The sequence below is a fragment of the Saccopteryx leptura genome, chromosome 10 (genome assembly GCF_036850995.1).
Source record: "Saccopteryx leptura isolate mSacLep1 chromosome 10, mSacLep1_pri_phased_curated, whole genome shotgun sequence".
Lineage (NCBI taxonomy): Eukaryota > Metazoa > Chordata > Mammalia > Chiroptera > Emballonuridae > Saccopteryx > Saccopteryx leptura.
The window spans coordinates 37,148,641-37,164,466 of NC_089512.1; the positions used below are offsets into that span (position 1 = coordinate 37,148,641).

A 15,826-nucleotide genomic window follows, 5' to 3' on the forward strand; every position below is an offset into this window, starting at 1 on the left:
TATGTGCTAGAGGAGGGAAACATGAATCTTGGATGTCAACTAAGTCATCCATCTGAGATCTTGGCTCTAAGCTTAAAACTCTAGGTGGAAGGGTAACTAATGAAACAAGACAGCCTGTCAAGCATTCAATTCTTGAGATAGCCTGCAGTATAGAGCAAAATAAAGGCAATATGAATGCTTCTTAGAAATAGCTTGTTCTAACTGCTGTTGCCATGGGACTCCTACAGCATTGTTTTCACCAGTAGTTTTCTGTTATGGCATTCTGTTATCGTCACTGCCATCATCACCACATCTGTTGATGTGAGTATCCTTGAAATAAGTGAGTGACCAGAACCACATTAATCTCGTGTTTTGAAAGACTCATGGGAGTGGAGTAAATGTTGCTGTTCACAGATCAGGAAAGATGAAAGGAAAGTAAAACATGATTCATTTAGACTCCCTGCTATGGTAGTATTAAAAGATCTGAAAACGTCTGGATATGTGAGATGAATAAAAACAGGGCCATCATCTAAGTGTATTCAAGTGAGATACACAACTGTAGGGGCACCATTCACATTGTAAGCTGTGTTAATGGTGTCCTTGAATTATGTAGCTATTCTGTACTGAATGAAAATTTTAGCAGTGAAATGGTTAGGAAGACAGTAGTGTTTTAAGCACAATTTATGATGCTGAAACTGTAAGTTTCCAATGGTACCCAGCAGATGACTTGACTTGTAGATTTTTTTGATATCAGTTCTGATTAGGTTTTTCTTTACACAGTATGTAAAGAAGTATCTCCTAAGCAGGTATTTTATGTTTCTATGGAGAAATGGGAGAGTAAAATCAAGAGGAAGAGAGTTGAGAGTATAATGAGAAGTAGAAAAACAAAAGATGAAAGGGTCCAGGCAGGGGCTGTGGCATTTCGAGAACTACATGAGTAGATGGGGTGATCTCTCTGGACCTCTGATCACTTATCTATAAAACGGGCAGTTTAGACAGGAGGTCTCTGACATCCATTCCTGTACACAGTATTCAAGGAAACACAGACTGTAGAGCAGCTTACATCACAAAAGTTGCTGTTTTACCCAAGAAATACTATATAAAACAACAGAAGTCGTTTTGTGTCAGAAACATTTGAGAGGCAGAAAAGCTGGATTCTCATACTGCGCTTGCTGTCAGTTATTTCATCCTTCTGAGCCTCAGTTTATCCACCTGTAAAGAACATTTTAAAAGAACATCAAGTGTTTTATAAAGCTTTTCCTACTGTAAATAGCCTGTGATTTTAGACTTTTAAAAATAGATGGATGGTTTTGCCCTAAAACAAAGAAAAAGACCCTGGTGTCGTCAGAGCTCCACACTGGAGTCAGGTAGCATGGGCGGAGGTCTCCAGAGGAGACCTAAGGAGGGGCAGCACGTCCATCCCAGTTGTTACGGCCTATTAACTCCTTGGGTATGATCAGATTTATGCAGAGAACTGAACCGTGGGCCACCCTTTTGATAGGCTTTTTGATTTCTAAGTCTGTCATAGGAGGATTTCTTTTGTTAGTACCAGAGTTAATTTAGCTTTACCAGGTTTCATTATTTACCAAGCTTCCTTTGGTTGCTGACAGTCATCTGCAAAATGTGTTTTTTATACTTGAAATTTACTAAAAGAATAGATCTTAAGTGGTCTCACTGCAGAAAAAGGTGACTGTGAGGTAATGAATAGATTAATTAGCTTGATTATGGCGATCATTTCACAATGTGTACGTATGTGAAAATATCATGATATATTCCTTAAATATAGATAGCTATTCTCTCATTTATACTTGAGTAAATCTGGGGAGAAAGACCAAAAAGCAAAAAAAACATGTTCTGAGCATCTGCTGTGCCTATTGGACTGTTGTAGTCATTTAGGATGATGAGTGTTATTGCTCTTAGCTTTATTGAGCAGGTCTTGGGTATTTACAAACGAAAGGCATGACACTCCATCAACAAAAAGATGATGACTTGATTCATTGTAACAGTTGCTTTATTATAGTGTTCTGGAACCAAACCCACAACATCTCTGAGGTATGCCTGTATGAAAGAAAATGAAGCTGATGGGCCTGACCTCACAGAGCTTCTGGCTAATTCCAGTAGGTGTGGGAAGTATGTAATTGGAAAGGTAATTTATAAAACTAAATTGTATACCTGGCTGTAGCACTGTCATGTCATGTAAAGGGGCACAAGTCATATTCCTATAAAGGGAAATATAAAAGACATTTATTAAATATTTGTAGATTGAATGAATGTGCCTAGGAAAAATCCACCTGCAACAAAGGCAGCCAATGAACAAACCCATCAGTCATTGTTACGGCTGTTAGTGGAGGAAAATAGTAATAGGAGTAGCCTCCTTTGAAAATTTCTAACCATACACCTGCGTGTGGTGTGGATTTTGAAACCATATTACATGTGCAGTATGGGTAACTCCAAGAGAAACATAAATAAAAATAATTCCAGTGGGTAGTACCTTCTGGGGGCCAGCAAAATAAATGGGAATTCTCTTGGTAGAAAAACACCTTCAACCAAGAGGCCTCAGGATACCTACAGATTAACTTCAGCCAAATATAAGATCTCAATGAAAGGTTAGTACAGTGGTTCTTAAACTTTTTGAAGTTGGGGAGCATTTAAAATCTTACAAATAATTGTAGGTGCACTATATACAAATTTCTGAGAAATATGTTATAATTATTAAGTCAAATATTAAAGAAAAAATATATAAAGTCCAAGTGTGCTTTTATGGTAATTAAACAAAATAAATATGACAAAATTAAATTTATTCTGACATTAAAAAAACATTTTTATGTTACAATTTTTGAGTTATGCTTTTTAGAATTCTCAAAAAAAAGGGGTTATCTTTTTATATATATAGATACATTCTTAGTAAGATTTAGTAAATTCGGCAGGTCCCAGCACAAATGTGTTAAGTTTTTTCATTCTTGTGTTTATGAGAAACATGAATCTGATGCGTCCTAGCAATTTCTTCAATGTTTGAGCATATATTTGAAAGGCAAACTCTCATTTCCTTGTCAATACATTGAAGAATCCCTCTCTTTTTACTCTTAATTGTGTTGAGGGTAGAAAATCCTAATTCACATAAATAGGGTGTTGAAAATTGTAGTAAAATGTTCAAAGCTTTTTTAGATATTGCCACATATTCTTCTTTTATAGAAATCCAAAAGGCTTCAAGAGACAATTCCTTATGTTTAATCGTCAATCCAAAACCCCCACCATACATATCATCTTAACTTTACACCAAACAAAGGATAGAAGAAACTTGCCTCCAGTCTTTCTGGGGAACATGGGGGTAGTGTAAACAATCCAGCACCACAGCTTAACAGCCTTTTGCAACCTAATCAGGCAAGTGAGGTGAGGGGTTGGGCAGACTGTCAGCTTACAGCCAATTCCCTACACCTCTGTCCCCCCAAAATCTAAACTTCAAAAACCATGTTGGTTTTTTGGTCCCGAACAGGCACATATTTCTCTGGAATACCACAGAGCGCACTTGGAAATCTAGGGCGTACCAGTGCACCCTGGCACACACTTTGAGAACCACTGGGTTAGTACATAAGGAAATGAGCTGATATAGCAAGAATTAGCAGAAGAGAGAGGAGAGAAAGGAAAGAGAAGAGGGAAGAGAGAGTTGTTTATTTAGGCTGACAACTTTAATTTAGATAGTGGAGTTGCCAGATAGTGAATATGAAATAACTGTATTCATTCTTGTAATCTATGATGTTTAATAAATTACCCCAGAATTTAGTGGCATAAAATAACCATTTGTTATGCTTATGGCATCTATGGGTCAGGAACTCGAGAGTGAGGTGGGGGCAGGGATGGATTGCATCTGCTCCGTGTTGCCTGGGGCCTCAGCTGATTGGCTGGCAGGCTGTAGTACCTCGGCAGCTGGCTGCTGCAATACCTGAAGACTCGAAGGCTTGTTCGCTCCTATTTCTGGTGGTTCTTGCTGGCTGTGACCGAGACCTTAGCTGGAGTTATCAGCCAGAATGTCCAAACATGACTTATCTATGGCACCTGGGCTTCCTCACGGCATGGTAGCTGGTTCCCAGGGCATCTGCAGAGAGAACCAGGTAGAAGCTATATCACCTTTTTAACCTAGGTTCCCAGAGACAGTGAAATGATACTTTTAAAATGCCGATAGTTGATAAGTATAAACATAGAATTATGGATCCAGTGAAACTACCTTTAAAGCCTGAGAGTGAAATAAAGACATTTTCAGATTTTTTTAATAGAGCATTTTACAGGTAGACCCTCACTTTACAAAAATTCTATAAGATGTGCTTCAGGAAAAAGAAAATTTTTCTCAGAAGGAAGATCGTAGATGTAAGAAAGAACAGACACCAAAGAAATCGGCAAATAATTTCCTGTATTAAACAATATAATAATGTCTAATTTTTAGGGTTAAAGAAAAACAAAACAATAAATGTACTGAACAATAATAGCATTTAAGTTGGCAGAGGTTGAACAGAATCAAAGTATTCCTTATAGTGTGAGAGGAAAGAAAATATATTAATTAACTTAAATGCAGTCAAGTTGAGTAGGCATGGCAAAATTTTAAGGAAGAATAGAAATAACTTTCAAACAAGTAGAGCACAAAAACTATTAGAATAAGGACAAGCAGTCCAAAGGAGGGCACTAAAGAGGAAAAGACAGGCGTGGAGAAAGTTGGATAAATAGGAAACGTTACATAATACAACTATCAGTAAGCACAGTAAGTTTCAATGGACTAAACTAACCAGTTAAGTGCTTCACGGCTCACTTTAAAGGATTACTATACAGTTAATGCAAAGCCAGAAAAGGACAATATGAGAAATGAAAATTATCGGGTCAATCTTACCCATAAACAGAACTGTAAAATCATGGCTTGATGGGAGAGATGGTGATCATGAAAGCTCCAGAGGGCACAGTGCCCATGCTTGTGACATCTGCAAGGACACACTGACCTTCGTTCTGGTTTATTTCTGGGAGAGAGGTTGGCAGGAGGTCTTCATAGATAGCAACTCATTCATGGCTGTCTCTGTTTAATATTCATGACCCAAGGCTGCTATGCGATGCCTGAGTTACATAACAGCACCTGTTTTACAACCCAAGATGTCACAGCCTAATGAATAATGAGGTGCTTGTGGCAGTTATTGAAGGATTCACTACAGACTTAACCAATGCAAGAGTTGCAGGAGATGAGGTGACATCATAAAGAATTAATCAAAGTGATTCGTCTCTGTTGCTGTGGACAGATTACGTTCTCATTCTGTCTCTGAAAGTTTATAACCAGCGTCTGAAGTAGTTACAAATGTATTATTAATAATCCTTAGAAAATCAATACATTTTTGCATGTTTTAAGCATTGCTCATATCCAGAAATTTGCAACAGTTGAACCTACCCTCATACTATCACTGCCTCTTAAAATTTGACCCCTTCCTCCAAAACAAAACCTAAAGCAACATTCTGTTATTCTCTTTGAATGCATCAGCTCTAGCTGCCCTCTATTCAGCGATTCCTTAAAGCTTGAGTTGGAGAATTAGATTAAAGTTAAAAAGCTAAGATTTGGCCCTGGCTGGTTGGTTCAGTGGTAGAGCGTCGGCCTGAAGTGCAGGAGTCCCAGGTTCGATTCCTGGCCAGGGCACACAGGAGAAGTGCCCATCTGCCTCTCCACCCCTCCCCCTCTTCTTCCTCTCTGTCTCTCTCTTCCCCTCCTGCAGCCAAGGCTCCATTGGAGCAAAGTTTGCCCGGGCGCTGAGGATGGCTCTGTGGCCTCTGCCTCAGGCGCTAGAATGGCTCTGGTTGCAACAGAGTGACACCCCAGATGGGCAGAGCATCGTCCCCTGGTGGGCATGCTGGGTGGATCCCTGTTGGGCGCATGCGGGAGTCTCTGACTGCCTCCCCGTTTCCAACTTCAGAAAAATACTAAAAAAGAAAAAGTGGATGAACCAGATTGGTAAAGTCTGGAGGAGTCCCTCAGGTGTTCACGTGTCACATCCCATCTCTGAGGCAGCTGTTGCCATCAGCACTCTTAGCACGGCCACTGCCAGGGCTGCCCTTCTGCTCCTCTTCAGACCGGTCCCCTCTGCCTGTGGCCAGTGGCGTCCTCATGAGCAAAACGAACTCCTCATCCAGAGTGGGAGGAGCCAAGGAGAAAGGGTGGAGAGAGCAAGGGATCATAAAGCATCTTCTCATGCTGTTTACAAAGGGCGAAGTATTATGTAGGGACACTTTGTTTTTATATTTTAGGAGGAGTAGGGTTTCTTTTACATCTTTGAGTGACATGTCTATTAAAAAAACAGATGGTCATTTAAGCTTCTTGGACTAAATGTAGAGAGTGTGAAGAGCAGTTTCAGGATTAGCTGGTTGTTAGTACAGCTGAGAAAGCACTAACAAGACTCCATGCCGACAGACTGGCAGACGTGCCTGGAAATAGTCGGAGGTTTTACCGGTCCTGTTGTCTTTCAGATTATGGGTACACATGAAACACTCAATTTATAAGTTTCTATGTTTCCAGGATTATTCTGCCTGATTTTTTAGATCACAAATGCCACAGATACTGGTGGTTAGAAGTAGCAATTGTATTTTACAAAGGCATTATGTTGAAATTTTTCTAGCAATATTATTATTCTATACATCTACCTATTACCTGTGTTTAGCACAACTAGAGGAGATGATGAACAAAACCAAACTCTAATACTATGCTAAATCACTGTGACTTTAACGTTGCTGTTTATGCTTTATTTTCAAGTATCTAAGATGTCTGTTTTATTTTGGTTTAATATGAGCTGATTGTGAGCTGTATTAAATAAAACCAGGAGTTTGCCATGAGCTTTGATAAGCTTGGATTCAAACCTTGGTTCTGTCATTTACTAGCTGCCTCAGTTTCCTCATCTGTCTAGAAGAAATAATATAACCAACAATGCAGGGGTTTGTGAGGACTAAATGAGAATACTTATAACAAGTTGCAAGCACAATACCTGATACCCAATAGATGTCGAATAAACTGTAGATATTAATTATTCCTGTAAGCCCTGGCCAGTTGGCTCAGTGGTAGAGTGTTGGCCTGGCGTGCAGAAGTCCCGGGTTCGATTCCCGGCCAGGGCACACAGGAGAAGCCCTGCTTCTCCACCCTTCCCCCTCTCCTTCCTCTCTGTCTCTCTCTTCCCCTCCCGCAGCCGAGGCTCCATTCGAACAAAGATGGCCCGGGCGCTGGGTATGGCTCCTTGGCCACTGCCCCAGGCGCTAGAGTGGCTCTGATCGCAACAGAGCGACGCCCTGGAGGGGCAGAGCATCGCCCCCTGGTGGGCAGAGCGTCGCCCCCTGGTGGGCATGCCAGGTGGATCCTGGTCGGGCGCATGCGGGAGTCTGTCTGACTGTCTCTCCCCGTTTCCAGCTTCAGAAAAATACAGGCCCTGGCTGGTTGGCTCAGCGGTAGAGCGTCGGCCTGGCGTGCGGGGGACCCGGGTTCAATTCCCGGCCAGGGCACATAGGAGAAGCGCCCATTTGCTTCTCCACCCCCCCAACCCCCCCTCCTTCCTCTCTGTCTCTCTCTTCCCCTCCCGCAGCCAAGGCTCCATTGGAGCAAAGATGGCCCGGGCGCTGGGGATGGTTCCTTGGCCTCTGCCCCAAGTGCTAGAGTGGCTCTGGTCGCGGCAGAGCGACGCCCCGGAGGGGCAGAGCATCGCCCCCTGGTGGGCAGAGCGTTGCCCCTGGTGGGCGTGCCGGGTGGATCCCGGTCGGGCGCATGTGGGAGTCTGTCTGACTGTCTCTCCCTGTTTCCAGCTTCAGAAAAATACAAAAAAAATAAAATAAAATAATAAAAAAAAATAAAAATACAAAAAAATAAAAATAAAAAAAATAACAACAAAAAAATTATTCCTGTAGCTCTCTAGTTGGGGATCTGGTCTTGATGACTGTGATTTAGGGTCGGATGAGAAGCTTTGAGGAAACACAGTGCATACTCTCACTCCTGTGGAAGTCCAGGTGGTGCCCTGGGGAAGCCCATGCCCAGCCAGCCGTCTGCAAGGTCTGGAGCTGCCAGCGAGCACTCGCGGAGAATTACATTCTCTTTCCTTTTCCTTCCGTATTAGAACTCCTAACTCTAATAAACTGGGCAGGAAGTGTCAATAATTTGAACGAGTTGAGGCCATAGGCTATAGAAGATGATCGTGAACTTTCTAATTCTGGTTCTGCAGTCTATTAGCCGGGGCACTTTTGTTTGCCTCCTCACAGATTAAATGGGGGAAAGTAAGCCTCCTCCTCTGAGGTCTGGTGAGGTGCCCATGTGGGAATGACGGCACAGCGATGGATACGCAGTGCCTGGTGTCTGTTCCTTGTTCTCCTGCCCCACCTCCACACCCTCTCCTGCCTTTCTTTGACACTGGAAAGTCTGGTGCTTTCTAGCAGGCCAGCTACAAATTTGAAATAGCTCTGGTAGTGTCAGGACATGTTTGTTAAGCAGCCCTGGAGCAGAAAGTTCTGCCAGTCACAAACATGTATTTTGGAGAACTAGAGGAACACTCGTCATAGCCTGAGGGAAGTTTTCCAGTAGAAAAGGTTTATTCCTTCTTAGAGTTGTAACAGTAGGAAACGATGGATGGATCTGCCTCAAGTGGCTTACAATAAACTTGACAAAATGTAGAAAAAATTAACTGTAACATTGGGAGAATAAAAACTTACATTTATATATATATAATAATGAGCAGGCTCTTGCTCATGCTCTGAGGGTAATTACTTTGTGATGTTAGTCTTCACAGACCAATGTGCACTGTCCTTTGGTTTAGTCCTCAGGCCCAGGCGGGACTCATGGGTCGCTTTTACGTAGAGAATAATAGGTCCACTAACTTTCCTCTCAGTTACCAACAGACCTTGGCACTTAACCAGTGGTGGGATTCAAATAATTTAACAACCGGTTCTCTGCCCTAATGACCATTTTAAGTATAAGAAATGATATACTGAAAGGTAGTTTATTATTTCATGCATTTAATACTTAAATAAGAAAAAAAGATACACAAAACAAGATTGTTATAAGAGTTTTAAAATATTAATAAAATATTAAATAATACCTGACAAAAAACAATAAAACTGTTATTTAAGATATTTCCATATTGCTTCTTGATTGGTGTCCTCACTTGCAATTTTTTTCACCTATGGACAGAATGAACATGACTACAGGCGCTTAGAATGCGCTGTTGTGCAGATGAACATTAAAAAAGAGTAAGGAATGTAAATTTGTGATTTCCACATTGGGCAGCTGCCCAGGCACCCACCTTAGAGAGAATCCTCATTACAAATGTCATTTTAACAACTGGTTCACGGAACTCAACAAAAAATTAAGTATCAGTTCCGCCAAACCGGTGCGAACCAGCTTAGTCCCACCACTGCTCTTAACACGTTACTGGTACTTAGAGTCTTACGTAGTTCAGTGCTATCATCTGTCTGACTTTGTACTTCAATAAACTTGGTCTGATCAGTTCCCTTTTCTTCTAATGCTTCTGTAGCCTGTGGTAGGATATCACCCTTTCCTATTAATAGTTGAGTTTTGATGACCAGTGTGCTTCTGGTGTTCTGAAACTCTCCTGATGGAGTTCTGGAAGAATCGTTCACTTCCCTGTGTGTATACTAGAGGAACTACCAGAGGAAGCCACTGGACAGTGGACAGGTTCATGAGTTCTGGGCCCGCCACCCTCCTTGCTCAGATGTGTATTCCCACAGAGTGCATGCCCCGTGCTTTCACATACTTATTTAAGAGGTAGGCGGTAATGTCCCCATTATGCAGATGAGACAACTGAGGGTCGGTGAAGTTATATCACAGAGCCAGGGTTGAATGGGCTACAAGTAAGTAACAGAATCAGGATTTTAAGCTCTGGATTCTGACTTCAGGCCCTGTGTTCCTTTAGTTATTCCACATTAGCAATTTGGGGAAATGATAGGTTACCAAAAAGGAAATACAAAATTTGCAACAAGAGTATAAAAAAATATCTTTGAGTTCTGATATAGTACCAAGTGGCCACTAGTGAGGACAACTTAGCACCTGGAGCAAGGAGAGTTTTTCAATACCTATAGAGTGGGTGTGATTTTTACAAATAGACAGGCCTTAGAAAAATGGGCCTGGCAGATCAGTCCTTTGAATCGCCCAAGCAGTCAAGAAAGTTCCTAAACTGGCACAGAATAGGTAGATGCCCATAGCAGACTCTTTAGGGTCCAGATAAATAAATATGTTGTGGAGACTGAGCCAGTGCCAAGGAGAATAAGAATTGGTTTTGTGGGCTCTGGCCAGTTAACTCAGTTAGAGCATCATCCCCAAACACCAAGGTTGTGGCTTTGATCCCCAGTCAGGGCACATATGGGAAGCGACCAGTAAGTACACAACTAAGTAGAATAACAGATGAGTGCTTCTCTCTGTGTCTCTCTTCCTCCCTCTGCCTCTCTAAAAATCAATCAATAGAAAAAAATAGAATTGGTTTTGAGGGAACAAGGGGTTAATCTCTCCTCAAATGTGGAAGTAAATATGCCAGCTCACTTGACACCTGTACCTTAAGCCAGGTGTTAAGCGCTTTTGCTTAGCACCTAGATTGGTTCAGGAAACCGCATGCTGCAGAGCTGCTCACCTGTGACTGTTTTAGACTTGCTTTTTACTTAACTAAGAATATTAGGAATCTAGGCTGTGTTGGGCATTATTCTTAATAATGAATGTAATAAATATGATCTCTGATTCCTGGAGCCTGCAGGCTAGTTGGGCAACCCAGACAATAGGAAGTTTAAAAACATAGAAAGAGAATTCTACTATGCAGAGGTCTAACAAGGTTATTGTGATAGCAGGTGACTGGGTAGCTAGTTAGATTCAGTGGTCAAGAAAGACATCTGGGGTGACGTCACGGAAATGGCGCCGTGAGCAGCGCGTCCGACAGATGTCCCCAAAATCACAACAAATTTATCAACTAGAAACAGGAAAATTTATCTTCGGAGCAAACTGAAAGCAAAAGGACTGTTATCACTCGAATCTGAGAGACGAGGGTGTGGAGGAAGCTACCGCAGGGACGTTCATTCAAGCCGCGAGAAAGTGCGCCTGTGGTAAGTCATCCCGCACTCGGAAGCCGCCGCCGGCCGCCGCCGCCGCCGCTGCCGCCGCCGCCGCCGGCCGCCGCAAGCAGCGCCCGGGTCGGTTGCAGAGTGAGTGGCGAGCAGCCGCTGGCGCGCTCCCGGTCTGGTTGCAGACCGAGCATTGCAGACCGAGCACCGCTAACGTTCCCAGCGGCCCGCGCACGGGGAGCGGGAGAGGCCCCAGGGCGGTATTCCCTACTTGGGAGATTCTCTCCGCGGGCGGGGCACCTCACCCAGCCATTCAAGCTAACAATCAAGCGTTGGGGGAGGGGCGCGCGCAGGCAGCCTGAAATACCTTCGGGAGCACACCTGCGACCCAATTACTAAAATTAACCCGTGAAATCTGCGCACCCTCGGTTCTAATTGATAAGATCTCTCTCAGTTCACCGACCCAAGACAAGAGGCGTGATATTTTTTGGTGCCTCTCGCTAAAGGGGCGGGGGCAACTTCTGATTGATAGAGCCTCCATATTCAGGGATAAACGCTAACAAGAAGGACTTGGCAGATAATAAGATCTATACCACACTAGTCGCAAGCAGAGACTAGTGCCTCTTCTTACCGGCCAAAACAGGCTACAAAGTGTGGAAAGCCTGGGTTGAGAGGTCCAACGGAATGCTAGGCGCTGAACAATCACCTTGACAACAATTGACTCCCACCCCCGCCTGATTACACTGGAGGCCCTGACTGTCAGAGCCCTTCCCAGAGCCTTGCACTGAGTGGGGATAGAGTGGGGATTTCCCAGCTCTTTGAGCCTCTTACTCCCCAGGCAGAAGCAGTGGCAGCCTTGTGGCTGGATCGCCAGGCTGCTGGTTCGGGAGGGGGGGACTGGGAGAGAGAATCCACGAAGGCGAACTCTCTCGTCGTTAGACCCTGCAGACGCCGGCAGGCCTTGACTACCAGCAAGACTAAAGCCAATTGTGTGACATTGCCGTAGAACCCCATCAACTGCAAGTCCCTGCCTGGGTGTGGCGCAGGGGCAGGGCCTGGGGTGCAGAGTCGCCGACCGGGAAGAGGGAGAGAGGAGAAGGAGGAAGAGGTTGACATCTCAAAATCAGGAAAAATCCACAGACTTTGCAGCTTGTTCCACTGTTTGTTTGTTTGTTTTTTGTGTTTTTTTTGTTTGTTTGTTTGTTCCTTCTATCTTATTGCCTTTATTTCCTCCACCTCAGTCCTTCTATTCTCTGCCCATCTTATGCTTCCCTTTTCTTGAACTACACTACCCATAAGTGTTACATTTTATTTCTCTTCTTCATCCTCACCCTCCTTTGGGGTTATACTCCAGGACACTTAATTCTCACTCTCTCCTCTTTTGTTTTTTTTTGCCTTATTTTGTTTTTTTCTCTTCCTTTTTTATTTCTTCCTTCGTTTTTCTCTTTTTCTTATTTTTTCCTTTCTATTCGTTTTTTCTTTTCTCGTTTTACTTTCCTCCCATTTAATCCTCAATCACGAACAAATTAGTTAATTTGGGACTCAAGGTTTTTTTTGGCTTTGTTTTTCTTTTTCGGTTTTGTTTTTGTTTTTTTCTGGTTGGTTTGTTTTTGTGGCATTTTGGGTCCTTCCAACCCAAGGTCTCCATTGTATTTGGTCTTTGCTCCACTTAATACAACGTATTTTTACTTATTATTTTTATTTTTTCTTCTTGATTATTCCTTTTTTTGTCCTTTTTTCTGGTTCCCTCTTGTCCCTCTCATTATATCTCTTGGTTGACCGTCACCCGCAGGCAGATCAACTTATGCTTGTCTAAGATTTTCTTCCTTTTTTTTTTTTTATTTTTTTTATTTTTTTTATTTTTTATTTTATTTTTATTTATTTATTTATTTTTTTTGCCCCCTTGAACTCTTCACCGCAAACCAGGCCCTCCATTATAGGCACGATATTTCCCTGAGGAGGGGAGAGGAGGGAAGGAGAACAAAGAAAAAAAAAGGGGGAAATAATAAATTATTACTGCTTTTTTTTGTGGGGTGTTTTACCCATTGTTTTTTTTTTGTTTGTTTTTTTGGTTTTTTTTTTGTTTTTGTTTTTTTGTTTTTTACTTTTTACTCTTTATTAATTCTAATTAGTGCTATCAACAAGACCACCCTCAGATGTCAATAAGAAAGAGGAAATCGAATATTATGGATACAAAAGAAAGAGAGGTAACACAAATAGATGTGGAAAAATCTATGGAGAAAAGACTTAACATATTGGAAGCCTTGGAGCTAAATGACAGAGAATTTAAAATAGAAATCTTAAAAATACTCAGAGATATACAAGAAAACACGGAAAGGCAATATAGGGAGATCAGAAAACAACTCAATGAACACAAAGAATATATTACCAAGGAAATTGAAACTATAAAAACAAATCAAACAGAAATGAAAAACTCAATTCACGAGCTGAAAAACGAGGTAACAAGCTTAGCTAGCAGAACAACCCAGATTGAAGATAGGATTAGTGAAATAGAAGACAAACAACTTGAGGCACAACAGAGAGAAGAAGAAAGAGACTCAAAAATAATAAAAAACGAGAAAGCCCTACAGGAATTATCTGACTCCATCAGAAAGAATAACATAAGAATAATAGGTATATCAGAGGGAGAAGAGAAAGAAAATGGAATGGAGAATATACTCAAACAAATAATAGACGAGAACTTCCCAAGCCTGTGGAAAGAACTAAAGCCTCAAATTCAAGAAGCAAACAGAACACCGAGTTTTCTTAACCCCAACAAACCCACTCCAAGGCACATCATAATAAAGATGACACAAACCAATGACAAAGAAAAAATTCTCAAGGCAGCCAGGGAAAAGAAGAGTACAACATATAAAGGAAGGCCTATTAGATTATCATCAGATTTCTCAGCAGAAACTCTACAAGCTAGAAGAGAGTGGACCCCAATATTTAAAGCCCTGAAAGAGAGGAACTTTCAGCCAAGAATACTATACCCATCAAAGCTATCCTTCAAGTATGAAGGAGATATAAAAACATTCACAAATACAGAAAAGATGAGAGAATTTATCACGAGAAAGCCCCCACTCCAGGAAATACTAAAGGGGGTTCTCCAACCAGATTCAAAGAACAAAAGAAAACAACACCACAAGTAACAGCTCCACCAAGAACACAATAAAACCAAACTTAAACTGTGACAACAAAGGAAAAAAAAAAGGGGGGAGAGAATGGAGATTAACAGTAGCAAAGGACGATGAAGTGCAGAAATACTTATAAGATAGGGTACTACAATGAATATGGTAGGTACCCTTTTCATTACTTAATGGTAACCACCCTAGAAAAAACCACCACAAAAACACATGACTTAAAAAAGGTAGCAACAGAGGAAAGAAGTATGGAACACAAACAAACAGAAACAAATGATAGAAAAACAAAAGAGAAGAATCAAACTAGATACAAAACTAATAGAAAGCAATTTATAAAATGGCAGTAGGGAACCCACAAGTGTCAATAATTACACTAAATGTAAATGGATTAAACTTACCAATAAAAAGACACAGAGTAGCAGAATGGATTAAAAAAGAAAATCCAACTATATGCTGCCTACAAGAAACACATCTAAGCAACAAGGATAAAAACAAATTCAAAGTGAAAGGCTGGAAAACAATACTCCAAGCAAACAACACCCAAAAAAAAGCAGGTGTAGCAATACTCATATCTGATAATGCTGACTACAAGACAGAAAAAGTACTCAGAGACAAAAATGGTCACTTCATAATGATTAAGGGGACACTGAATCAAGAAGACATAACAATCCTTAATATATATGCACCAAACCAAGGAGCACCAAAATATATAAGACAGCTACTTATTGACCTTAAAACAAAAACTAACAAAAATACAATCATACTTGGAGACCTCAATACACCGCTGACGGCTCTAGATCGGTCATCCAAAAAGAGAATAAAGATATAGTGGCCTTAAACGAAATACTAGAACACCTGGATATGATAGACATCTACAGGACACTTCATCCCAAAGCGACAGAGTATACATTTTTCTCTAGTGTACATGGAACATTCTCAAGAATTGACCATATGTTGGGCCACAAAGACAATATCAGCAAATTTAGAAAAATTGAAATTGTACCAAGCATATTTTCTGATCATAAAGCCTTGAAACTAGAATTCAACGGCAAAAAAGAGGGGGAAAAACCCACAAAAATGTGGAAACTAAACAACATACTTCTAAAAAATGAATGGGTCAAAGAAGAAATAAGCGCAGAGATCAAAAGATACATACAGACAAATGAAAATGAAAATACGACATATCAGAATCTCTGGGATGCAGCAAAAGCAGTAAGAAGAGGAAAGTTCATATCACTTCAGGCCTATATGAACAAACAAGAGAGAGCCGAAGTAAACCACTTAACTTCACACCTTAAGGAACTAGAAAAAGAAGAACAAAGACAACCCAAAACCAGCCGAAGAAAGGAGATAATAAAAATCAGAGCAGAAATAAATGAAATAGAGAACAGAAAAACTATAGAAAAAATCAATAAAACAAGGAGCTGGTTCTTTGAAAAGGTCAACAAAATTGACAAACCCTTGGCAAGACTCACCAAGGAAAAAAGGCACAGGACTCAAATAAATAAAATCCAAAATGAAAGAGGAGAGATCACCACAGACATCATAGATATACAAAGAATTATTGTAGAATACTATGAAAAATTATATGCCACCAAATACAACAATCTAGAAGAAATGGATAAATTCCTAGAACAATACAACCTTCCTAG

General features: G+C 41.2%; 1 protein-coding gene, 1 long non-coding RNA gene and 1 other non-coding gene across 8 annotated transcripts in view; 2 read left to right on the forward strand and 1 right to left on the reverse strand.

Moving 5' to 3' along the window:
- TMEM108 (transmembrane protein 108) overlaps positions 1 to 15,826 on the forward strand; it is a 325,910-nt gene that overhangs the window by 186,891 nt on the left and 123,193 nt on the right. The gene's annotated exons all lie outside the window — the stretch shown is intronic.
- LOC136382584 (uncharacterized) lies at positions 1,135 to 4,953 on the reverse strand. Its single transcript, XR_010747259.1, has 3 exons — positions 4,856 to 4,953; positions 3,896 to 4,072; positions 1,135 to 1,191 (listed from the first exon to the last, which is right to left on the reverse strand). It is a non-coding gene; the product is annotated as an uncharacterized lncRNA (long non-coding RNA).
- On the forward strand, positions 5,566 to 5,641 carry TRNAF-GAA (transfer RNA phenylalanine (anticodon GAA)). The gene has a single exon. It is a non-coding gene; the product is annotated as a tRNA-Phe (tRNA).